Consider the following 26,976-nt stretch of genomic DNA (forward strand, 5'->3'; position numbering starts at 1 on the left):
TTGGATGTCCTACTCCGCCCCATACCTGGTCCACATCCATCTTGACCTTCAGGATTCATATGCCAGTGCAGTGGCTCATTTTAAACTCCAATCAAACCCTAGTATTTGACATTGTTCTCTAACTCTGAGCCTAGGTCCATTGTCAGACTCATGGCAGCCACATGGCAGGCTCATGGCAGCCTCTCTCAGAGGTACGCTGTACTCACGTCTCACCAAATATGTATCAATCAAGCGCCTGTGCATATTAGGAAGAAATCAGTGGTGCTCATTCATAAGCAAACATTATTGAGAACCTATCATATGCAAGGAAATGTAAATATTTGGAAGTCCTCAGAAAAAGTAATAAAAATAGGAACAGCTGACATTATTTACTACATTCAAGGCATTTAGGGAGGCACATGGTATGACTCTTACTATTTTTTTTTATTTTTCTTATTCCCATATTATACTTGAAGATACTAAGGCACAAAAAGTTTTGTAAGTGATTTGTCTTGTATTATCCAGCCAAGTGGCCAAATCAGGATTTTAACTCTAATCTTAATGCCAGAAATTATTTTTCAGTCTAGTGGGGACCAGAACCATGTATCATAAAATACAATATAAAGGCAATAGTATTCAAGCAAATAATTAAGGACTACCAGAAAGTACAATTAATTGCTTGAGGGGAGAAAGGAGGAAAGATAGAGGTTGGCTTTCTCGGGGAAAAGAGATGATTAACGTAGGCATTGTAAGATAAGGAGAATCTGAACAAGGGGAGGAAGGCAATGTCACTCCAGGCAGAGAGAACAGATTGAACAAGATTAGAAACAGCTATGTGAATATATGATAAGGCAGCAGTAGGTTTTCTCATTCTCCAGAGAAATCTCCAACTTTGGATCTCTGGATAGGGCTTTCCAATGACAATCTCTCATACTAGCCAGGAAAGAAAGAAAATTTTATGTAGATGAAACATCTTTCATCTTCTTTTCCTCAGGCTAATCATAAGGTTATGGGGAAGGCCTGGCATAAAGGAAGAAGTCAGCAAACACACACCAGAGCTCAGGACACAAGGGTGGGGTTATACATTATATCCAGGATCCTGGTACTTCTAGAATAATTTGACCATCTCAAAGATAAATAACTTCTTGGGGCACCTGCGTGGCTCAATCAAGTACGCATCTGACTCTTGATTTCAGCTCAGGTTGTCATCTCACGGTTTGAGAGATTGGGATTTTCTCTCTGTCTCTCAAATAAACTTAAAAAAAAAAATTCTTATGAGCATAATGCTGTCAGATAACAAATTTCATTTTATTAAATATTTTTTCAGAATCTTTTGTCAATAAGGTTGTCAAAGGTTACATGCTGCAAGCTTTAGAATTGTGCCGATGCCCTCCGCTGCCGCTATCCAACCTAAGATTCTCAAATCTTTTCCCCATCATGTCTTTCCATTTCCATGACCTTTTGGCTTTTTCAGGCTCTCCCTTCATCATCCTCTAACTTTTTAGGCTATTCATGTGCAAGCCACACAGAGAAAGGCTGTGATATCCATTTCTGGGAAATGGCCTATATTGGCTGCATTTCTCTAAATGGCCTATTTCAGTAAATTGCCGTCTGGGTTCTCTGAGATGATGACTGTGTCAGCAGTCTTGCACCATTGGCCCAGTTCTGGGTCTTGGCTCTTTCAGGCCATATGCCACCTATAGCCTAGTGCTGGCCGATCTGTGAAACTGGGGATTCTTTTGTTTATCTCTGGAGTGGCAACACACAGTAGCTACTTTGGAAATCTGTGACTCCCAAAACCTTCTCCTTCCTTGCTCTGAAAATGCTCCCTGCTGCAGAATATTTTCAAGTTCATCATTTACCTTTCACTAAGGCATGGTTTAGTATTTGCCACTTTTGGGTTTGAAAGAAAAATTCAGGTGATTGTTATCTTCTGGTAATACAGGAAGATGAAAGTGCTTGTAAGCATGGCAGCTTCTCACCCAGAGCAGTTAGAAACTATTCAAAAGAGAATTAGAGCACAAAGAGTTCAACATCAAGAAAAGAAATGAGCTAAGATAATAAAAGTTACTTATATCCAACTTACAGAAAATCTATACCTAAGGATCAATTTATATATAGTTTCAAAACATATCACATAATGCGTTTATGTCATATTCTCCTATTCTTGACCATCTTCTTGTTCCTTAACCGTGGTTTTAAGACTATATTTTAAATTTTATTGTGCTTAAATCTTTTCAGTTGTAAGTTCTCTACATATTTTTTATTTTATCAATACTCACAAAACTTTAATGAAAAGGCAATATTACAGGCTATGAGATTTTTTTTTTTTTTGTCACATATTCCTTACATGGGAAACAAATAGAATTTTACTCCAAGGACAGATTTATCTTGGGCTTCCAGAGATCTCTTCTTGAAGTCCTTAACAGTGTTCTTTGGCTTAATCTGAACATTTTAGTTTTTCTCTCTTTGTCCTTTCAAACTGGCCAATTTCCTAGAAGCTGAAAAGCTATTACTAACAGTGCCCTGAATTTTTATAGCATTGCAAAATGCTTCTTGTGCCATCTTTGTCTCAAAATGAAACTGATGAAGAAACTGGCTAATGAATGAGTGATCACACAGCTAACGTATGACAGCTGGAGCTATATGCTCCAACATTTGACCTCTGGTCTAAGTCCTTTCCAATTGGAAAGGGAGGAAATAATGAATATTAAGAATCAAGAGGCAGATGTTAGAAGAAGAAATAGAGAAAAGTTTACAAGTTTAATAGAGGAACACTACTACCTCCTGTGTCTTTAAAATCAATTTCACCTGGATTCTTAAGATTTTGGTTTAGATTTTTCACTTACTGCACCAAGGGCCTTGGCTTTTTTTTAAATATATTTATACAGAGGGGCGCCTGGGTGGCGCAGTCGGTTAAGCGTCCGACTTCAGCCAGGTCACGATCTCGCGGTCCGTGAGTTCGAGCCCCGCGTCAGGCTCTGGGCTGATGGCTCAGAGCCTGGAGCCTGTTTCCGATTCTGTGTCTCCCTCTCTCTCTGCCCCTCCCCCGTTCATGCTCTGTCTCTCTCTGTCCCAAAAATAAATAAACGTTGAAAAAAAAAAATTTTTAAAAAATAAATATATTTATACAGAATCCAAGGATTTGGACATAACAAACAATTAAAATATATTTAAAAATAAAACTGCCACATGGTCGTGTGAATTTTGGCTTCACAAAGATGAAAAGGAAATAGTGCCACAATTCAAAGGGTTTTTTGTCCATTATTAAAAAAAAATCATTCTAGCACTAATTTTTGCTTGGCTTCTGAATTTTCTTTTCCCTTCTTTCTACACCAATCTCCATTCCCTTCCCCTTGCTAGTTAATTACTCTTGACGATAAATGGAAGGGAATGAGCGTTACCAATTATGTGGGTATTCTGCAAAGAATTTAAGTGTCCAACCATATCCTCAGCCTGAGATAAGTCTTAAATTTTTGGTATAAAAAGATTTAAGGACCCAGAGCTGTGAATACAATGACTGTGTTCAAAGATGACAGAATAGGGATACCTGGGTGGCTCAGTCAGCTGGGTGCCTGACTTCAGCTCAGGTCATGATCTCATGGTTCATGGGTTCAAGCCCACATGTGGCTCTGTACTGCCAGCGTGTAACCTGTTTCGGATTCTCTGTCTACCTCTCTTTCCGCCCCTCCCCTGCTTGAGCTCTGCTTCTCAAAAGTAAATCAACATCAGAAAATTGTTTTGAAAATATGACAGAATAAAACTCATAATAATGTATTAGTTCTATTCATAACCATTAAAAAGTATGTATTGTGGGGGTGTCTGTGTGGCTCAGTTAGTTAAGCAACCAATTCTTGATTTTGGCTCAGGTCATGATTTCAGGGTTCCTGAGATTGAGCCCCGCATCGAGCTCCAGGCTGACAGCATGAAGCCTGCTTGGATTCTCTCTCTCCCACTCTCTGTGCCCTTCCCCCACTCCTGTGCGTGTTCTCTCTCAAATAAACAAATATTAAAAACTATCTATGTATTTTGAAGTAATTACAGCTGCACAGGAATTTGCAAAGCAATACACAAGGACACTTTCCCTTTAGCTTCTCCCCCAATGCCAAAATCCCACCGAACCATGGTACAACATCAAAACCAAGAAACTAACATTGACACAGTCCAAAAAGCAGGTTCAGATGTCACCAATTATACATGCACCCATTTGTGTTTTTGCGTATAAAATCCTCCACAATTTTATCACATGTGTAGTTTTGTATAATCACCACCACAATCAAGATACCCCACTCTGTCACCAACACAAGTTTATTCTTTATAGGCACACATTCCCTTTCCCCATCCACTCATCATCCACTAATTTGTTCTCCATATTTATAACTGTTATTTCACAAATGTTATATTCATGTAATTGTGCAGTTATGTATCATTTTGATATTTCCACTCAGCATCATTTCCTTGAGATCCATCCAAGTTTTTGAGTGTATAAATGATTCTTTTTTAAAATTATTGCTGCATAGTATTCCGTGGTATGAATATACCACAGTGTGTTTAACCATTCATACTATAAACGACATCTGGATAGTGTGCAGTTTGGCGTTATTATGAATAAAGCTGCTAGGAACATTCATACAAATTCTTATGTGTAAATATCTTCATTTCTCCAGGGATAATGCGCAACAGTGCCACTGCTGAGTCATATGGTAAGTTTATTTTTAGTTTCAAAAACAATTGCCCATTTTCCAGAGTGGCTATACCATTTTACATTCAAACCAGCAATGTATGAGTGATCCAGTACTCCGCATTCTTTTTTTTTAAATGTTTATTTTTGAGAGACAGAGAGACAGAGAGAGAGCATGCGCACAAGCAGGGGAGGGGCAGAGACAAAGGGAGACACAGATCCCAAACAGCCTCCGCTCTGTCAGCACAGAGCCCAGTGCAGGGCTGGAACCCACGAACTGAGATCATGACCTGAGCCAAATCAAGAGTCAGATGCTTAACTGACTGAGCCACACAGGTGCCCCCAGTTTCTGCACATTCTTGCCTGTACTTGTTGCCACTATTTTTTATTTTAGCTATTCTGATAGATGTGCAGTGAAACCTCCCTGTGGTTTTAATTTTCATTTCCCTACTAGCTAATGATGTTGAACATCTTTCCATGTGTTCATTTGCCTTCTGCCTATCAGTGAAATGTCTGTGCTTGATTTTTTGCCCATTTTTTAATTGGATCAATTGTTGTTTTTTCTAATGTTGAGTTTTGAGAGTTCTTTACACATTTTAGATACAAGATCTGTGTCAAACACATGATTTGCAAATATTTTCTCTCAGCCTGTGGGTTTTTAAAAATACCCTCAACAGAGTTTTTCAAAGAGCAAATTTTTAAAATTTAGATGAGGTCCAATTTAGCACTTTTTCCTCTTATGAATAGTGTTTTGGGTATTAAATCTAAGAACATTTTTCCTGCCTAGCCCTAGGTCCCCCACATTTTCTCAACGTACCTAAGTTTCACTAAAATTCCATGATCCATTTTGAGTTAATTTTTAGGTAAGAGAGAAGATCTAGGTGGAGATCCTTTTTTTTTTTTTTTTTTGACAATGGATGTCCAGTGGCTCCAACACTATGTACTGACTTAACCTCCTTTGTCAAAATTAAGTGGCCATCTTTGTTTGGGTATATTTCTGTATTCTCTCTTCTGTTTCACTGATCTATAGGTCTACCCCTCTTCCTACCCCTCCTCCAGTATATCACTGGCATGATTACTAAAGCTATATTGAAGCTTTAACATTAGGAGAAGTGATTATTCCTTCTACTTTTTCAAAGTTATTTTGGCTATTTAATGGACTCTACCTTTCCATATAAGTTTTAGAAAATTTATCTACCAAAAAAAATTAAAAACAAAAAATACTTTCTGAAACTTTGATAGAAATCGTATCAAGCCTATAGATAAATTTTGGAAGAAATGATATTTTTACTATATTCAGTCTTCTAATCCAAAATATGCTGTATCTCTCAAATACTTAAGGTTCTTTTTGATTGATTTCATCACCTTATAAATTTCATTATATAAATTCTGTATATGATTTGTTACATTTATACCTATATACTTCATTCTCTGTGGAGAAATTCTTGGGTGGTATTTTTAAACTTTGGTTTTCACTTGTTTATCAGTAGTATATATATGTATACATATAGTGACTTTATGTGTTGCTCTTGTGTCCTGTGTTTTATGACAACTGCCTTAGGTCTTGTTAGATAGGGTCACCATTTGATTCAAATTAATATTAGCGTCTATTTATTACATTTCTCATTCATGTTTTTCTTATTATTGTTTTTCTCATGGTTTTCCTGGTCTTTGGTAGAATACATCAATTTCTATTTTATGCTGGGTATTTTGATTATTAGGAGACTCTTAATTGTACTTAAATCTTCTTTTTTAGCTGATATTTGCCCTTTTAGATTTAGTAGGTGAACTCTGGTTCACTTTGGTGGGGCTTAGTTTCACTGACAGGTTTTCAGAGCCCTTGCAATGCTGTTCTGGTCTCCTTCATTCTTCTGTTGCTGTTGGAGCTCCGGATCAATCCTTGCTGGTGTCATCTGTGGAGACAGAGTACCTCCCTTGGCTGCCCGGTTTTGTGGATACCTTTTGTTGGGGGTGGGAGAGCCCAATTTGTTGGGGCTGAATTTCCTTATTCCACTGGGTGGAGGGCAGGTAAATACAGGTCTCTGGGATGCTGCCCCGATGGGCAGTCGGTCTGCCTGCTGGTGCCCTAGCTGTGAAGTGAGGGCTGAGTTGGCCCATTGTGTTGCTATGTTCAGTGGATCAAACTACTGCTAGGACCAGGGTGTGAGGGGAGACTGATAGGGCAACTCACAACCTTTGTAAGCATAAAAAAGACACGAGAAAGGCAGAGACCTTTAGTTTTTAAAAATTTTTTTTTTCAACGTTTATTTATTTTTGGGACAGAGAGAGACAGAGCATGAACAGGCGAGGGGCAGAGAGAGAGGGAGACACAGAATTGGAAACAGGCTCCAGGCTCTGAGCCATCAGCCCAGAGCCCGACACGGGGCTCGAACTCACGGACCGTGAGATCGTGACCTGGCTGAAGTCGGATGCTTAACCGACTGCGCCACCCAGGCGCCCCTTGAGACCTTTAGTTTTTAAAATGTGGTCCCTGAACCAGCAGGAACAGCATCAAGGAGACACTGGTAGGAAATGCAAATGAAAACTCTGATTCAGACCTGAGTAGGTCAGAAACTTTGGGGTGAAGCCCAGAAAAAGGTGTTTTAAACAGTTGCTTCGGGTGACAGAAAGTTTGAGAACTGTGGCATAGACAATGGCTTTAATTAAAATGAACATGGCCTCCTAGGGCCCTCTTCTGCTCCTTACAGAGATGTCCCCAGAACGGTCTTAAATGGGAAAAAGAATCTGCCAAGTACTATTTATGAAAATGTTTCATAAATATTTCATCCACAAATACTCTTCTCTACCCAAGCTAGAAGAACCACATTAGCAATGTGAAGAAACCACATAAAATAATAATATCAAATAATTATTTGAAACTGCCACATAAGACAATAATTATCCCATTCAAAAAGCCACATAAAAAATTTATGGGCTATTTTTTTATTCTTCACCTATGTTTCTTCATCCTAAATACTCGTGCAAAACCTGTTGTCTTTTAAGACTTTTGAAAAACAAACAAAATGAACAAGAAAGACTTTTGAGAGGCAACAGTATAGATTGGTTAAGAATATACACTCCAGAGCCAAACTGCCTGGGTTCAAACCCAGCCTCCATCACCTATCAATTGTGAAACTGTTCACTTTATGTAAGAATTAAATGAGAAAGTAGACGTACAAGCATACAACTATGCTCTATAAATGATGGCTATTAAGGCACTAATATCCAGTAGATACCAGCCATGTGGAAAATGCTTTAAATTGCTTTTCTAGTAATTGAGACAGGTATATGTGATTTTAGCCACACTCCTATTGCGTATTTTATCTTCTCTGCAGGTAAAAGAATGTTAGTTTGGAGTTTCTCTAACATCAACTGCCTAAGTGTCATGCTCTAACAAGCAACAACTTCTCTTCCTCTCTGCCATCTGCTTGGCAGCTGCAAAGCAGCAACCATGCATGAATGCATCTCCATCCATGTTGGCCAGGCTGGTGTCCAGATTGATAGGGACTGCTGGGAGGTCTATTGCTTGGAACACAGCATCCAGCCCAGTGATCAGATGCCAAGTAACAAGACCACTGGAGGAGGAGATGACTCCTTCAACATCAAGAGCTCTTCAGTGAGACAGGTGCTGGCAAGCATGTGCCCAGGGCAGTGTTGGTAGACCTGGAATCCACAGTCATTGATGAAGTTCTCACTGGCACCAATAGCCAGCTCTTCCACCCTGAGCAGCTCATCACAGGCAAGGAGATGCCACCAATAACTATGCCCAAGGGCACCACAACATTGACGAGGAGATTACTGACCTTGTCTTGGACCGATTTCAGAAACTGGCCAACCAGTACACGGATCTACGAGGGCTTCTTGGTTTTCCCCAGCTTTGGAGGGGAAACTCGTTCCTCTGCTGATGAATCATCTCTGTGGATTATGGCAAGAAGTCCAAGCTAGAGTTCTCCAATTTTCCAGCCCCACAGGTTTCCACAGCTGTAGCTGAGCCCTACAATTCCATCCTCACTATCCACAACAACCTGGAGCACTCTGATTGTACCTTCAGGGTAGACAGTGAGGCCATCTATGACATCTGTTGTAGGAGCCTTGATATTGAACACCCAACCTACAGTAGCCTATATAGGTTGATAGATTCAATTGTGTCCTCCATCACTGCTTCCCTCAGATTTGATGGAACCCTGAATGTCGGTCTGACAGAATTCCAGATGCATCTGGTGCCCTATCCCCACATCTACTTCTCTCTGACCACATATGCTCCTGTCATCTCTGCTGAGAAAGCCCACCACAAACAGCTTTCTATAGCAGAGATCACCAATGAATCCTTTGAGCCAGCCAACCAGATGGTGAAATGTGACCTTCGCCATGGTAAACACATGGCTTATTGCCTGTTGTACCATGGCAACATGGTTCCCCAAAGATGCTAATGCTGCCATTGCCACCATCAAGACCAAGTGTACCACCCAGTTTGTGGACTGATGCCCCATTGACCCCAATGGTGGCATTAATTACCAGTTTCCCACTGTGGTACCTGGTGGAGACCTGGCCAAAGTACAGCAGGATGTGTGCATGCTGAGCAGCATTGCTGAGGCCTGGGTCTGCCTGAACCACACGTATGACCTGATGTATGACAAGTGTGCCTTTGTTCACTGGTATGTGGATGAGGGTATGAAGGAAGGAGAGTTTCCTAAGGCCTTTGAGGACATGGCTGCCCTTGAGAAGGATTATGAGGTGGTTGGTATGGATTGTGTTGAAGGAGAGGTTGAAGAAGAAGTTTAAAAAGTCACATACGTGCTGCTTTTACAGGGAAGCTTAGTCTGTTTTAAACATTGAAAAGTGTGCTCTGATCAGTTAATTTGCATGTAGCAGTGTATACTCTCACATACAATTACTGGCCTATATTTTAAAACACAATGCTTTATTATAGACCCAAGCTGTCCATTTCTCTGATGAGTTTGAATGAAGTATTCCCTGTCTTAAATGAAAAGAAAGAAAGAAAGAAAGAAAGAAAGAAAGAAAGAAAGAAAGAAAGAAAGAAAGAACAGAAAAAAGAAAAGAAAAGAAAAAGAAAAGAAAAAAGAAATCAAGAAAGGCAGGCAATATTAGTTTGGATTATAGGAGTATAATCATATCATATGTCATAGTTAAGCTAATTTACACAAAAATGGTGAAAGCTATGGTTACAACCTGATTAGTATACTGCACTAATTGGATTATTCGATTGTACAGTCTTCTGGATATATTTTGTTCTTCCTCTACATATATCTTATCCCTGAGAATACTTTATCAGTGTAACCATTTATAGGTCTGATAACCAAAACAGAATGTTACGTTTCATAAGTATAATACCTTACACAAATTGATGTCCCCAGCACTACAGTATACAGTGTGTGACACAGAATAGGTTCTCAAAAAATGTCTGTGGAACTGAACTTCAAACAAACAAACAAACAAACTCTTATGGCAGTCATCCATTTAAAGCCAATGAATCCTATTTTTGTTTTTTTTCCCTCTGATACTCTTTTTGGCCCCTCGGATTTATAAAGAACCTAGAAACGTTAAGAATTGATGTTTAAAGAGTCTTTTCAAACTTTTAAATCCCACTAAATCTGTTGCTGCAAGTTTTTTGTTACTTCCTTACATAGTTCCTATGTTCAAACTTTGAAGATTTTCTCAATCTTGCATTATCGGCTGTCGGGAACATCTATCCAGAATCCCCCAGTGCTTCCAGTTACAACCCCAAAACTCATTATTTCCCTATATCTTCACTTTTTTTTTCCTTATGTGCAACACTGTCATCTCTTGGAAGTTGCTCAAATTCTGCACCCATTCTTCATCCCCACTGCATAGTATATGCACGTATCATATTGCTTGGTTTAGACATTTTTGATGGGTGACAATCATCTTGTTATACAAAACTTATGTTTTTCAGTTCATACAGCATACTGGTCCCAAATGATTTCCCTAACCATTGCCCTCCATACTGCCCACCGTACATCAGGGCCCTTCATATAAACACAAGGGTCTGGAGTTTGCCCTCTGTTAAACTTACTTGTCTCATAAGCTGATACCCTGCTCACTCACACTTCTCAACAAACACCAAGTGCAATTCCTTATTTAGAATGAGTGTTTCCATTTTGGATGCTAGAGTATTTTGTTTTTAGTCCTCAGCAACTAGATTCCTCACTTCAGAAATGTTTTCCTAAGCTTACAGATAAAATTAATCACTCTTAGCCTTGCACTTTCAGGTAGCTTCTCTGTGTTTCTATTGCCTCATTTGTCACATTGTCACTTATTTGTTTACATGTCTTTTTCCCCTGGTAGGAGATAGCCCCTGTGTGTGATTCACTCTGAGAATCCCAGCACGCAGCAAAGCTCAATGAAATTTTTTAATTGAATTGAATAATCTCTTCAGTATTGCCTTTATACATACAACACTTTAGCAGTTTCTTGAAAGGAATTTTAAAATTTTATTCTTCCAGGGGCGCCTGGGTGGCGCAGTCGGTTAAGCGTCCGTCTTCAGCCAGGTCACGATCTCACGGTCCGTGAGTTCGAGCCCCGCGTCAGGCTCTGGGCTGATGGCTCGGAGCCTGGAGCCTGTTTCCGATTCTGTGTCTCCCTCTCTCTCTGCCCTTCCCCCGTTCATGCTCTGTCTCTGTCTGTGCCATAAATAAATAAAAACGTTGAAAAAAAAAATTAAAAAAAAAAAATTTTATTCTTCCATATACTCTTACCCTAATCACCATGCTTTCCATGTAGATAGTGATTTAAAAGAACAAAATCAAAATTAAAGTTGTTGGAATACATTGAGGGAGGACGTTGTGATTATGTTCACAAATGTACACACTTTCTTAGCATTAAATATCAGAATACCTGATTCAGTGACACGATTGATGGTGGTGGTATCATCATACCTGCAAGGCCTTGGGACCTCATTCATGTTAGAAAATTTCATTCAAAATGATTTCATCAGCCATATTTCAGGAGGGGATTTATTCCCACTTTAAGATTGGCTCCGTAAGGACTAGATAAAAACTGTATGGCTAACTTTGATTTCTCCTAGAAAAAAGTTTCTAATATTATTTTTCTTATTACGAATGAATATGGACTTTTTTGGAGAAAAAATTTAAAAACACAATCACAAAGAATGTAAAAAGCAAGGAAGTGTATTCCTAATGACTGAGACAGCTGCTACCAACACCTTGGTAGACAAGACTTTTCTGGGGAATGTGTATATCCTGCTGCAGTAAATGCTGCCATTTACTAAACACCTACTCCATGCCAAGCTATCTGCATATTTAGCCCAGATGTCAGCTCAGCCCATTTTGGCTCTTAACGTCTTTGTTGGATTGAGCTGAACTCCCGCTCTAGAGCCTAGGACAATTCTACACCTTATTCATTTTTATGAATTTTAGAGAAATTGGTCCTGTGCCTTTGCAAATTGTCCCGGTTTTCATCTTATGTGAATCCAATTCCACAGTTTTAAATTGATCCATTATAATTCCCTCTTAGATATTTTTGTTTGTCCTGCCTTGCTTCAACCAGAGACCACCCAGCCTTTCTCCTTCTGGCCTTCCTCCAGCCCATGATCTCATCCTCTACCCACTTATTTTTATTTTAGGTCTCCACACTCTCCTTCCAAAGTTATTTTTAGAGATACTCACGTTTATTTCCTCTTCTTAAGCCTATGACTTAAAGATAATCTTTTGTCAATTAAACCTGACCTCTGGGTTTTATCCTGTACCACAAATGTATTGATCTTTCTTCTAAATAAGAAGAGTAATTAACCAAATAATTCTAGAGGGTAACACTTTTTTCACATCCTTATATAAGTATAATATTGTTTAATTCTCACAACTTATAATGAAGGTACAATTAGCTCTATTTTACAGGTGAACCAAATGGAGAATAAAATGGATAAGTTATAATAGTGTTTTAAAATGTCTTCTAATACATCCCCACTAGTATATGATTCCTAAAGGTAGAACTTATATCCTCTTCTCATTTTTATCTTCAGTGTCTAATCAGGGGCTGAAATATAGTAGGTAGGCAATAAATATTTTTTAAATAAACAAAAATCACATGAGAGAATAAGTCCTATTATCCTTTATTACAGTTCTCATGTTGGTTGACATAACAATAGCTTTTGACACTGTTGATGGCTACCCACGCCATAAAGCACTGCCTCCACTTAACTCCCAGAACACTTGCTTCCCTGGCAGCTCGTCAGTATCCTTTGCTGGTTTTTCTCCCTTAAAACCTTGCAACACCCCAGGGCTGTGTCCTCGGTTATCCTCGCTCTTCAATTTACACTAAAGACATTGGTGATTCCATCCAGTCTCATAGCTCTCTCTATATATCAACAATATGCTGGGGACTCTCATTTCTAGGTACAGTCTTGAACTGCCCAAACTTAACTCTGTTAATCCCACAAACCTATCAACACTGTTGGCCAGCTTAACCCAACAACCTCATACTCACCTTATGATTTCTCTCTCACTCCATACCCAATACCTTTAGAAAATCTATTGGCTCTAATAGATTCAGCACTCAATTTATCACCACCTCCTCAGCTACCATTCTAAGGTTGAGCCACCATTACTCCTCTTCCAAATAACTACAATGGCTTCCAACTGTTCTGCCTGCTTCTTTCTTTGACACTCCATATATTATTCTTACCACATCAGCCAGAGTGTTTCTGTTACCCCTTTGTTCCAAACACTTTATAATCCTAATTTACACAAATAATAACCATAAAAAACACGTTTCTAAAATAATTGGGGGAAATGTGAATGCTTACTGGATATTTGGTAACACCAAGATTTTTATTTTTAGGTATAATAATGGCTTTATGATTATGTTTAAGACAATGAAGGTCTTTTATTTCAAAGATATTACCAAATAGTTATAAGCCGAATGATATGATGTCTTGATTCTGCTTTAAAATAATCGGGAATTGAGGGACTGAGCAGGGATACAGAAGAAATAAGAATGGTCTTATATCAACAATTATTTTAACTGGATGATGAGGCTCAATCGTACTATCTCTCTACTTTTACATATGCTTGAAATTTTCTATAATAAAGAGGAAAGAAAAATAATTCTCTAATGAATCTCCTTTTCACTCATGGTAAAAGCTAAAATCCCTTCCTGATTGCCCACCCCCCACCCATTTTTCTCACTGACTTCATTTCCTCCTGTTCCTTGAATTGCTCTTTATACTCCAGCCTCTGTGCTGTTCATCAATTATCAGGCACGATTCCACCTTAGGACTTGTGCTCTAGATATTTTTATCTGTTTATATCTTCCTATCTCTTTCAACTCCTTTGAGATTTTGCTCACATATGAACATCTCAGTGAGATCTTGAATACCCTATCTAATAATGCAATTTGTCCCCTACTCCCACCAAACTCCCAATCCTTACATGCTTCTCCTTCTTTCTCCATATCATTCATAACTTTTTTATAGTCTTTGCCATATTTATTATGTTTATTATTTGTTGAATACCTCCCCCCACTAAGATGTAAATTCTCAAAAGTAGTGGTTTTCATAAGTTTTTTTTTTTTCTCAGACATAGAAAATGGCAGGAATTCAACAAATATTTGTTAAAAGAATGAATCAATAGGCTGACACCAGTAGAACATAGATTCAAACCAGAGGGAGCTGTTTCCAAAGCCAATGTTCTCAAATGCTATTTCATGAATTATCACTTGTTAAAATGTCTCAAGTTACTGGCCAGTAAACCTCTATAAAATTCTGTATCATCAACTGACTACTAACTGGTATAGAATATAGCATTTCCCTATTTCAATATAAAGCCAATTGTAAAGTTTTCTGCAATGCGTATACAAGCCCTGTGCCTCTTCTATCAGTCCCGTAGTTAGAATGTCCCCCAAAAGTGGCAACACACGGCCAAACCAGACTTTCTCTTCTTAAGAGATTGCTTATGTTTCTGGCAATAGAATTTCAATGAATACCAAACACTCTACCTAATATTCTTGGCTCTAAGCAGGAATCCATTGATTTTTCTTAAAACTTCTCTGGAGTTTGGAATTTAGTATGTGAGCAATCTTTTCCATCTAGGCATAAGAGCACTCTTCATTTAAAGGCATTTGACAATCAGGTAAGTGGGGTCTGGCCACTTGCTCAAATCTGTCTGTACTTCAAACTCGACATGGTAAATATGAAACTCATCATCTCTCCATAATTCAAATCACCTACTCATGCTCCTCTGACTTTTTCATTTCTGAGAATGACATCACTAATCTTATAACCAACAACTGCTTCAAAGACTCAAGTCACTTTTGATTTTGCTTCTCCTCATCAACTCATCAACTGTCACATCCAATGAAATCAACTCCAGCAAAGGTCTTACATTCATTTTCTTTCTGTCATTTTCTTTCCTTTACTTCCACCCAGGTTAACCACTGCCTATCATTTAGACATTGGCAATAGTCTCCTGCCTGGACTCCCAACACTACATCTGTATCCTATATACTCAGCCAAATCTTTCTTACTAAAGTAAAACTGTGGCTATCTACTCTCTTGTTCATAATGCTTCAGGGTAATGGTCCTTATCATTTAAGAAGTAGCTCAAAAAAAATGTGTATATCATTTAAATTAACATTTTATTCCATTTCTGAGATCTGGAGCCCATTTATTGGTTTAACTGTCAGTGAACTACTGGTAAGGACTTGTTATAAAGACCCATTACAGCACACCCCCACTAGACACTACCAGCTAGGTTGGTCAACTATGATTGCCTAATAAATTCCTCTAAAGTGCAATGACTTAGAATTAAGCAATTCTTTTTCTCACTTACATATCTGTGAGTCAGGTGGGATAGCTTTGCTTCAGGTTGAAGTTTTGTTGGCTTTGGATCAACACTGAACATTGGGTCTAGATCTGCTCTATGTATCACTCATACTCTTTTAAAAAACAAACCATCCTTGGGGCTTTATCTCTTATGTTAGTTTTATGGCATAAGGCAAGCCAAAGTATGTAAGCACATCTAAACTTGAATCACACCTGATCATGTTCCATTTGGCAAAGAAAATTCCATAGCTGAATCCCAAGCCCAAGCAAGATCTGGTCAGAGAAATATGCTCTGGCACAAGATAGAAGAGAAGGTAAACTTAACTTCAATGTATCACAACAGCCTTATATATTTACTACTCCCTTTCATGTTTGATGACTGCTGGTAATGAACATGATTTTAACTATGATGATGACTGTGAATCAATAATTATGGTAATTCCTTATAAAAATTAAAATAAATATTATCACTTTAAGGTAATTTTAGCATGTATCTAAATACATTGTGTTATTTGTATATATCACATCATTCAAAGGACAGTTACTTTTCTTCAGATAAGTCCCATATTTCTCTTATATTTTGTTTTATTTGCTTAGTATATTTTTTTCTACTTTTATTACTTACAAAAGTTATCAACATTTTATGATCTATTTCAAACGTCACCTTTTCTCTGAAACCTATTCTGTTTTAACTAATGAGATCTACCCACATTGAAATTTCACGGCAGTTTAAAAAAACTAAATCATGACATTCCAATTCTGTCCCATCTCAGCCAATTTATGTTCCTATTCTCACTCTAAGAATGAAGCTCATTGAGAATAGTACACCTGTCATGCTCTTTGTTTCTCCCGCTAGACCTTAGCAGTGATCTGCACTGGGCATTGTCTACTGAAGTTAGTTATAGGCAGGATGCTTCCAGGAGTCCCAAGCCCCTTTCTGCAGCAACCTCACTGATTTCTGTGTGACTTTGAAAAAGTCACATAACCTCTCAGTGCCCCATTTGCTCCAGCTGTAAAAATCAAAAGAACCATGCTTATCGTCAGGCTGTCTAATGATTCAGAGGCATTGTTAAGGATTAATGAGATAGAATAAAGCTCTCTGAGTCCTCTAAAGAAAGGTGCGATAGAGGAACAAATGAGTTATTATTATCTATTAGTAGCACCTTGCATAAAATTCTCCCCAACCCTGAAAATAAATTAGATAATTTTTGCAGAACAATTAACTCTTTCGGTCCATTAGGCAATGCATTAGCACATTAAATTTAATAATAAGAACTTACATATTCCATTTGCAAAGTACATTCATAAATACATTATCTAATTTCACCTTCACAAAAATTTTATGGAATGAGCAGAGCAAGTGTTATTATCTGAAATCTGCATGTGAGGAAACTGAGGCTCAGGAATATTAAGTGGCTGTGCAAGTTTGAACAATTAGTAAATGATAAAGCCAAAATTTGAAATCATTGTTTTGACTCTAAAGTCAGATCCACTTCCACCTTATCACACAAGAGTAAATATAACTATTTTTTTTTAATTTTTTTTTCAACGTTTTTTATTTATTTTTGGGACAGAGAGAGACAGAGAATGAACGGGGGAGGGACAGAGAGAGAGGGAGACACAGAATCGGAAACAGGCTCCAGGCTCCGAGCCATCAGCCCAGAGCCTGACGCGGGGCTCGAACTCACGGACCGCGAGATCGTGACCTGGCTGAAGTCGGACGCTTAACCGACTGCGCCACCCAGGCGCCCCAATAACTATTATTACAGTGTGTAAAAATGTTCTGCATTGTCAATAATACCAAAAATAAAAATAGAACGTACAAACATTAACTTTTTTTTCAATGTTCAACTCTGAAAAGGTAGAATGAATGGATTCAAATAACGTTTACTGGTAAGTTAAAATGGTATGACCAACTTCAAAATCCATTAATTCACTTAGCAGGTATTTATTGCTTTGCTGATGTGGTAGGCATGCTGAGGATAACATGGTTCCTGCCTCTGAGAGCTCACACTTTAGTGGAATCAAAGAGAGAGTCAATATGCAATGAATAAGCAAGTGATTTCAGATAGTGAAAAACTAAGTGATGAAAATCAAAGGATGTTGGTATAGAGAACTATGGAAATAAGTATTTTAGACACACTTATTAGGGAGAATCCCTTAAGAGGTCAGATTTGAGCTGCACTCTGAACAATGAGGGGTTTGCCATGGAAAGATAAAGGAGAAGAACATTAAAGGATAAAGGGATGTGCAATAGCCCCGGAAGAGGACAGAACATGGCCTTGTAGAGAGTTAGTGTGAGAGTTCAGGCTGGGAAAAACTAAAAACCAGTTATTTCTTAAGGAGGGGCGGTGGGGGGAAGGGATGTAATTCTATTGATCTAAACTTACACTGACAAAGAATAAAGAATAACAAAGCTCCAAAAGTCTTTTGTATCTTCCTTGCTCATACGATGTAAAATGTAGAAAAATGTGAAAATTAGTAATTCCCAATACCAATATTATTATTAAAGATTCCAAATGAACTAATGAAAACTGTTTTTGTAAATTATGTATTTGTAAAAATAAACAGTATTCCAATGGCTAGGACACTATTAAAAAAAAGAAGAAAAAAATTTCTCACTGGAAGGGAAAAAAAAAGAATATATTTTTTTCTTATATAAAAATACTAAAATTTATCTTTAGCTATTTCATTTTTTTCTATTTCCTTACTTTAATTATATAATTAGACCTATATTTATACATAGGAGAGCTAAATATCCACTCAATATTCTGTCTAAATTGCTTAATAGATTCCATCCACTTTCTTAAAAAGCCAATTCTAATTTTTTTATGGAAATGCAAAGGCCCTAGAATAGCTTCAACAATCTTTTTAAAGTCTTTTTTTTTATGTTTATTTCTTTTTGAGAGACAGAGAGAGAGAGAGAGAGAGAGAGAGAGAGAGAGAGAGAGCATGAGCAGGGGAGGCACAGAGGAACAGGGAGACACAGAATCTGAAGCAGGCTCCAGGCTCCCAGTTGTCAGCTCAGAGCCCAATGCAGCACTCAAACCATGAGATCATGACCTGAACAAAGTCAGACACTTAACCTACTGAGCTACCCAGGTGCCCCAGCATTAACCATTTTACAAAAGAATAATTGAGAGGACTTACACTGCCCGATTTTAAGACTACAGTAATGAAAACAATGCATTATTGGCATAGACTAACACATCAAGGAACAAAAAAAGGACTCCAGAAACAGACCTATACATACACAAATGGTTTTCAACCAAGGTGTGAAGTTAATTCCATGAAGAAACCTAAGTCTTTTTTCAAATATTGCTATATCAACCGAATATTTAAAATATATATATATAAAAAAAAAGAGCACGGATCTCTAGCTCATTTCATACACAAGTTAATTTGAGATGGATCATAGATCTAGGTATAAAAACCAAAATTATGACGAACAAAACATAGGAAACTATCTTTGCAAAATGGGAGCAGAATTTCTGACAGGGCATAAAATGAACTAACTATAGAAAACAAAAATGGATTAGCTGGCCTTGGTCAAAATGAAATATTTACACTGTCAAAAAATACTATTATTAAATAAGCCGCAAATTGAAATAAAAAAATTAGCAAAACGTATCAACAAAAGCCAAGAAACAAACTCTTAATTACAGAAACAAACTAATGGTTACCAGATGGGAGGGAAGTAGAGGATGGGTTACATAGGTGATGAGGGTCCAGGAGGACACTTAATGTGAGGAGAACCGGGTAGCATACGGAAGTGTTGAATCACTGTATCATATGCCTGAAACTAATACTACATTGTATGTTAACTATCTGGAATTTAAATAATTAAAAAAAAAAAAGCATATGAGAGGGGAGCCTGGGTGGCTCAGTTGGGTAAGTGTCCGACTTCAGCTCAGGTCATGATCTTGTGGTTTGTGATTTTGAGCCCTGCCTCACTCAGAACCTGGAGCTTGCTTCAGACTCTGTGTCTCCCTCTCTCCCTGCCCCTCTCCTGCTTGCTCTCTCTCTGTCTCTCTCTCTCTCTCAAAAATAAACAAACATCAGAAAAAAAATTTTTAATAAAGTAAAAAAGCACATGAGAATTTTAAAAAAGAAGAAAAAAGAATGGAATCAGGATATATAACAAATTCCCTCATCAGTAATAAAACAACCCAGCAGATAATTGGTAAAGGACTTGGACACTTCATGAAAAAAGATATATAATAAATATACAAAGAGATCATCAAAATCTCTAATCATTATAGAAATAAAAATTAAAACCACAATTGAATAGACATTACATATATACTGATGGGGCTAAAATTAAAAAAAAAAAAACAATACCTAATGTTGGTGAGCAAATTAAATTCTCACACCTTTCTGGGGTTGCACCTTTTATGATCTGTTTGGAAGTGTCATGTAAAATATTTATCCAAGGAACACAAATCTCTTTCTTTACAAAGAAGTACACGACTATATTCATAGAAGGATTTTTTGGGTAATAGCTCCAATGAAAAACAACCCTAATATCCATCAATAGAATAAAGAAATTGTAATGTATTCATACAAGGGAGTACTACTCTGCATGAATAAAAAATGGCTTGCATAAAACTCAGGAATATCACACTAAACAAAAGAAATGACACACACACAAATTACATGCTATTGGTTCCACTGTATGAAATCACGAATAGACAAAACTAATCTGTGGGGACAGAGAGCAAAAAGAGGTTGAAGAGGATGACTGGTAAGAGGCCCATTTAATTTAGTGAGACAGCAACGTTTTATTTATATTTTGAGTAGGTGGTGGTAACATGAATATGTTGAATTGTGCAATCTCAAACAATTGCATGTCTGTGCATTTTGTTCTGTGCCTCTGGTAGTATGGTAATTGCATACTGGTAATTTAATTTTGATTAAAACATACATTACTTTCTTTCAAGATTCTTAAATAAAGAGACATTGTATCTTCTGGTTCTTCCATGGGAACCACTGAGGAAAGAGGGGAGACAATTCAGGTGGATGAATGAGGCTGACAGAGTCAAATTATATAGCCATCTGCTTATAAAAATTGTACCAGAAAGAGTTTGAGATTTGGTTAAGTGTTCAAGATTGAGTGTGATTCAAAAGTTAAAAGACTTCTATTTTTATTTTATTTTTTTAAACAAAAGTGTCCCTAAACGCAGGGGAATTAGCGCATATGGTACTCATCAAAAAGAAAATAAGCTGTTTTAATGCTGGAGGAGGAATTAGATTTATTGGACTAAATGAAATCTGTACCGTTGCTTTTGGAATACACGTTCAAGGGACCTCCAAGGGTTATAGTGACCATGCAAAATTTTCATATTATATACACTGATTCTGAACCTATGCTCAGAATATGGTTCCAATGTAGTGAAAACTAAACAATTTCAACAAATTCTAGCACATGGGGTAAAAAAAAAAAAAAAAAAAAAAAAAAAAAAAAAGATGGTTATTCCAAAGAGTAACTTTCCATCCATGGCATGTACCCCAATTCATCTTCTCTAGATGTACTGACATGGGAGCTTGTTGACTTTCAACTAATTGATTAATCAACCAATCAGTTGAAACAGCAACTTTAATAGTTGTGAGTTCCTAGTTCAGGATCATCTCTAGACCAGATTTCCCTACTCTGTAACTAGCTAGAAATGCGGTGTAGAGATGACATGCATTAGGGTATCTAGTTGCATGGTTCCTGGTTAACACCCAGGTTTGAAATCATCATTTAGCACACTCCCATTCCCAAGGTGTCTACTACGAGTCTTACATTCTCTTCAGGTTCCTACTAGACATGGGATCTTCCTCTCCACACTTGTCCTAAAGGTCTACTCGAATTTCTAATTTTCTCTACAGATTTTCTCTTAACAGATAAAATAACAACCTTTATGTAGAACAGTGCTTTATAAAAGTTAATGCATAATAATAATAATGAACTGGGATCTTGTTAAAATGACAATTCAGATTCAGTAGTTCAAAGGTAGAGTCAGAGATTCTGCATTTCTAAGCTCCCAGATGATATACACTGTTTCATTGACTACACTCTGAGTAGAGGGGTTGTTGATTCCCTCTCCTACAACCTCTCACATGCCATAGACATTCATCTACTCTTATCCTTTACATGCATCCCTCTAGTCCTAGAAGAGTCATCTCAGTTTTATTGGAACATTTCACATGCCAGTGTCACCAACTGGGCTGTGTATTTTATACCTTGGGATCTTCATACCCATAGCATAATAGGATCTCAATAAATATTTAGGCAAATCCCAAAATAAAATGAAATAATGAAGAGAAAAATTCGTGCAGGATTCTGCCAACATCTTACTAATAAAAAAAGAATGCTTAAAAGATTCTAGGACAATTACAAAGACACACATTCAAATACAGGTACAGATACTGCTTTGGGGATAGACACATTCAAAACTTGCAGAAAGTTAAATAGAAGTCAACAGTTCTCAAAAAAGTCCTCCCCCTACATTATAAAATCATCTGTTTTGACTATATTTTATTTCTTAAACTTGATGAAGAAGCTTTATTACAGAACAGAAGAGACAAGCATGATAGACAACTGTGGTAAACGAGTGAGGGAGAAATGAGTGCCTTAGTCTCAAAACCAGCAAACTATCTTTTGCCTCCATTTAGTTGATGCTGGCAGAGTATATTATTCATTTTTATTACAGAAAGACATCCATGGTTTACACAAATAACTGAATCTGGGAATTTGTTATCTTTCTGCCTTTGATATGTTTCATGAAAAAATGATTTCTTTCTTTCAGAGAATAATAGTAATAATAAAAGTAGCTTCAACACATCAACTTTTTCACAAAGATGCTTCTTCCATCCTTGCAGATTGGCTAATTGAACAATTAAATCCTCTACTTCCCAAACCAAAACATCATCACTAGGTAGACAAACATTTCTTCCAAGAAAATTTCGTAAGCCTACATTTTGTCCTTTTGTAAATGCTGAACTGTCCAATATAAAAAGATATCATACATTCTTAGAAAATAATCACTTTTTCTCACCTAAGTTGGGATTATGGAATTGTCCTCATGAGTATTTGTGGAAATTATAATGGGTCTCATACATAGCACTTTAGAAAATTATGGAAAGTTAAAGCTGGAAGGAGCCATGAAGATACTCATAATTAAAGCCATCATTGTAGTACAGATGTAGAACTGATGTCCAAAGAGGTTCAATAACCCATTAGAAGATACCAAAAAAAGGAGCTGGTGTGAGATCGCTGGAATTTTATATCCACAAATGAACTGAGTGAATCTATTTCCGATCACTCATCTGGTTTTGATTACACTGCCCCTGAAGCACATTCTTTATGTGATATCTGAATATAAGCATTCTCTCTTGCTTTGTGTTTTTCTCTGGCATTTTGTTTTTTAAGATATAAATATTGGCCAGAGTACAAGCAGGTCTATTCTTACTTGAATGCCTTTTATTCTTTCTTTCAAATTCTGACATATCCATAAGAAAAGGATTGAATTCATGCTCTATTTGAAAGCTGGATGCTGGATCTTGCTAACTCTGCATCTGGATTTGCCATCATTTTCACACCATATTATCACCTGTTTCTCTTATCCCAGTCATTTGGAACTGCACATGCACAAAATAAATCAAGTTCATGCAATGTCGTTGGGCTGTGAAGATTACTCTTTTCTGTACGTCCATGTTGGTACCCTAAGAAAAATCCTTGAACCTTTATTAAGGTCCTAGAATAGGAGTCATTTGAGAGATTGCACTACCCTTTTAAAATTACAGGACACCAAGGAAAAAAATCAATGTGATGCCTCAAGTTTATTTCAGAAGATTATTTTTTGTTGAAATATAATTAACATATTCTATGTTAGTCTCAGGTGTATAACATATTGATTTGACACCTCTATACTCAAAGCTCACCACAGTAAGTATAGTTAATAAGCGACATTACTACAATATTTTGACTATATTCCCTACACTATACTTTTCATATCTGTGACTTATTTATTTTGTAACTGAACGTTTGCACCAATTAATCCCTTTATTCATTTTACCCATCCCCCAGCAACCTCCCCTCTGGCAACCACCAATTTGTTCTCTGTATTTAAGAGTTTGTTAATTTCTTCTGTTTTTTAGATCCACATATAAGTGAAATAATATGGTATTCATCTTCCTCTGACTTATTTTACTTTGCATAGTACTCTCTAGGTTCATCCATATTGTTGCAGAAGTCAAGATCTCATTTTTTATGAATGAGTCATATTTCATTGTGTGTGTGTATAACAACTTCATTCATTTATTGATGGACACTAAAGTTGCTTCTGTAACTTGGCTATTATAAATAATAGTGCAATAGACATCTTTTCAAATAAGCGTTTTCAATTTCTTTGATTAAATAGTCAGTAGTGCAATTACTGGGTCATATGAAATTTCCCTTTTTAATTTTTTGAAGGAACTTCCATAGTCTTTTCCACAGTGGTTTCACCAATTTACATTTCTACCAAAAGGGCACAAGAGTTCCATTTTCTCCATATCCTCAAACACTAATTTATCTTTTGAAACGAGCCATTCTCATTGGTATGAAGTGACACCTCACTGCAGTTTCAATTTGCATTTCCCTGATTATTAGTGATGTTGAGCATCTTTCCATGTGTCTGCTCTCCATATGTATGTCTTCTTTGGAAATTAATATTATTAAAATGCTCATATAACCCAAAGCAATCTACAGATTCAGTCAAACCCCTGTCAAAATACTAATGGCATTTTTAACAGAGCTAGAACAAATAATTTTAAAATTTTTATAAATCACAAATTACCTCAGAGGTGCTTGGGTGGCTCAGTCGGTTGAGCGTCTGACTCTTGGTTTTGGCTCAGGTTATGATCTTATGGTTCGTGAGTATGAACCCCATGTCAGGCTTTGTGTTGATGGTGCAAAGCCTGCTTAGGGTTCTCTCTCTCTCTCTCTCTCTCTCTCTCTCTCTCTCTGCCCCTCCCCTACTCATGTACCGCACATGCATGCACGCACACACACTCTCCCTCTCCCCCTGCTCAAAAAAAAATAAACATAACAAAAAAAACCCACAAAACACCTCAAATAGCCAAAGCACCCTGGAGAAAGAAGAATAAAGCTGGAAGTATCACAATACCAAATTTTGAGATATACTACAAAGCTATAATAATCAAAATAGTATGTTACCGGCCAAAAACAGACACATAGATCACGAGAATGGAAGAGAGGGCCCAGAAATAAACTCACAACTATATGGTCAATTAATCTATAACAGAGGCAGCTAGAGTATAAAATGGGGAAAAGACAGTCTTTTCAATACATGGTGCTAGGAAAACTGGACAGCTACCAGCAAAAGAATGAAACTGTACCACTTTCTGATACACTGACATAAACTAGTTAAAGATCTAATTGTAAGAACTGAACCACAAAACTCCTAGAAGAAAACATAGACAATAATTTCCTGGACATCAGCCTTAGCAACATATCTATAGATAGGTCTTCTCAGGCAAGGGAAACAAAAGCAAAATAAATGACTGCTGCTACACCAAAATAAAAAGCTTTATCATCACAAAGGAAACCACCACCACCAATAACAACAACAAAAACCAAAAAGACAACCCAGAAAATGGGACGAGATATTTGCAAATGAAATATCCAATATACAAAGAACTTATACTACTCAACACCAAAAAATCTGATAAAAAATGGACAGAGGACCTGAAGAGACATTCTTTGTGAAGATACAGAGATGGCCATCAAAAACGTATTTTTAAATACACATTAATAGAGATCTCAAAGATCCCCTTTTCCAAAATGTGTCATAAAATGGTTTCCTGTATTAGTTTCATGGTTTTTAAACTAAGCTCTGCATGGTAGTACACCAAAGTTATAGTGGCACTGAAGAATATTTTAAACTTTTCAGGAAACACAATGACATATGTTAGACACTGAATTACTAGCTTGAAGTAGTTCACAGTTTCAACATTAGATCATGCTACATTACTTCTGATGATGCCATAACTTTGTGAAGCTGAATTTTCCACAGCTGCTGTGATGAAAACCCAATGCTGCATGAAACTCAGTGTGCAAGAGAAAATGAGGGTGACAGGAACCAATCTGATCCCAAAGTTCAAGAAATCACATGGCACTTAACAGGTGCATTAGTAATTGTGGTTAAGAATAAAAATATTTTTAAGGACTTTTACATGCTACTAAATTATCAGATTATATTTATTAAAGTTGTTTTAACCTACTGAGTAAATGGAATGAAGTAACGGTATTTCTTTAGACCTATCAGTGTCATGAGAAAAAGAAAAGTTACTGAGTCAATAGCATACCATGTGCCAAAAAGTGACTTTTGTATTAACTGCATTTAATAATTGGTCACATCTGTCGTCTTACAATAATTTTCACAATTTATGAAATTTGCCTATCTGTTGTCCCTATTTTTTAAAAATTATCTTTACAAAAAATACACCAATTACAAATGTAAAATTCTATGAGCTTTGGCAAATGTATATAATTGTGGAACCACCATCACAATAAAGATATGTAACATTTTCATCATCTCATAGGTTATTTTGTGTCTCTTTGCAGTTAACCCCTTCCCTGGACTCTGGCAAACAACCACTGCTTGGCTTTCTACCAGTATACTTTTGATATTTCTAAAACTTCAATAAATAATATACTATACAGTCTTTCATTTCTAATTTCTAACATTTAGCATAGTGCTTTTGCAATTGATTTAGGTTGTTCTATGTATCAGCAGGGTTTTTTCTCCCTCTTTATTGTTGTATGCCATTATATAGATATACCACCATTTATTCAATCACATCTTGGTGGACAACTGGACTATTTCCAGTTTCTGGCTATGATGAACATATTTGTGTGAATATATTCCTTATTTCTCTTAAATCTCTAGAAGTTAGATTGAGTAAAATGTTATCAGTTTAACTTATTTTTTTTTTATCTCCATTGATTGATTAAATTCCAATAGAGGTAACATACACTGTTACATTAGTTTCTGAATTACAGTGCAGTCATTCAACAATTTTATACATTACTCAGTGCTCACTATGGTAAGTTTATTCTTAATTCTTTTCAACTATTTCATTCATCCCTCACCCATCTCCCCTCTGATAACCCTCAATTTGTTATTTTTAGTTATGAGTATTTCTTGATTTATCTTTTTACTTTTTTCATTTGTTTAAATTCTTAAATTCTACATATAAGTGAAATCATATGGTATTTGTCTTCTCTGACATATTTCACTTAACATTATACTCTAGATTCATCCATGTTGTTCCAAAGGGCAAGATTTCATTCTTTTTATGATTAATAGTCCACTGTGTGTGTGTGTTTAAACATATGCTACATCATTTTCTTTATCTACTCATTAACTGATGGACACTTGGGTTGTTTCCATGTCTTCACTATTGCAAATAATGCTACAATAAACATGAGTGCACACATATCTTTTTG

At 36.8% G+C, this 26,976-nt stretch overlaps 1 pseudogene; it reads left to right on the forward strand.

Moving 5' to 3' along the window:
* The first annotated feature begins 8,041 nt into the window (after positions 1-8,041).
* On the forward strand, positions 8,042-9,442 carry LOC112849306 (tubulin alpha-1A chain-like; annotated as a pseudogene).
* Positions 9,443-26,976: the final 17,534 nt, after the last annotated feature.

The sequence above is a fragment of the Puma concolor genome, chromosome C2 (genome assembly GCF_028749965.1).
Source record: "Puma concolor isolate L17-30 chromosome C2, mPumCon1.1.hap2, whole genome shotgun sequence".
Classification (NCBI taxonomy): domain Eukaryota; kingdom Metazoa; phylum Chordata; class Mammalia; order Carnivora; family Felidae; genus Puma; species Puma concolor.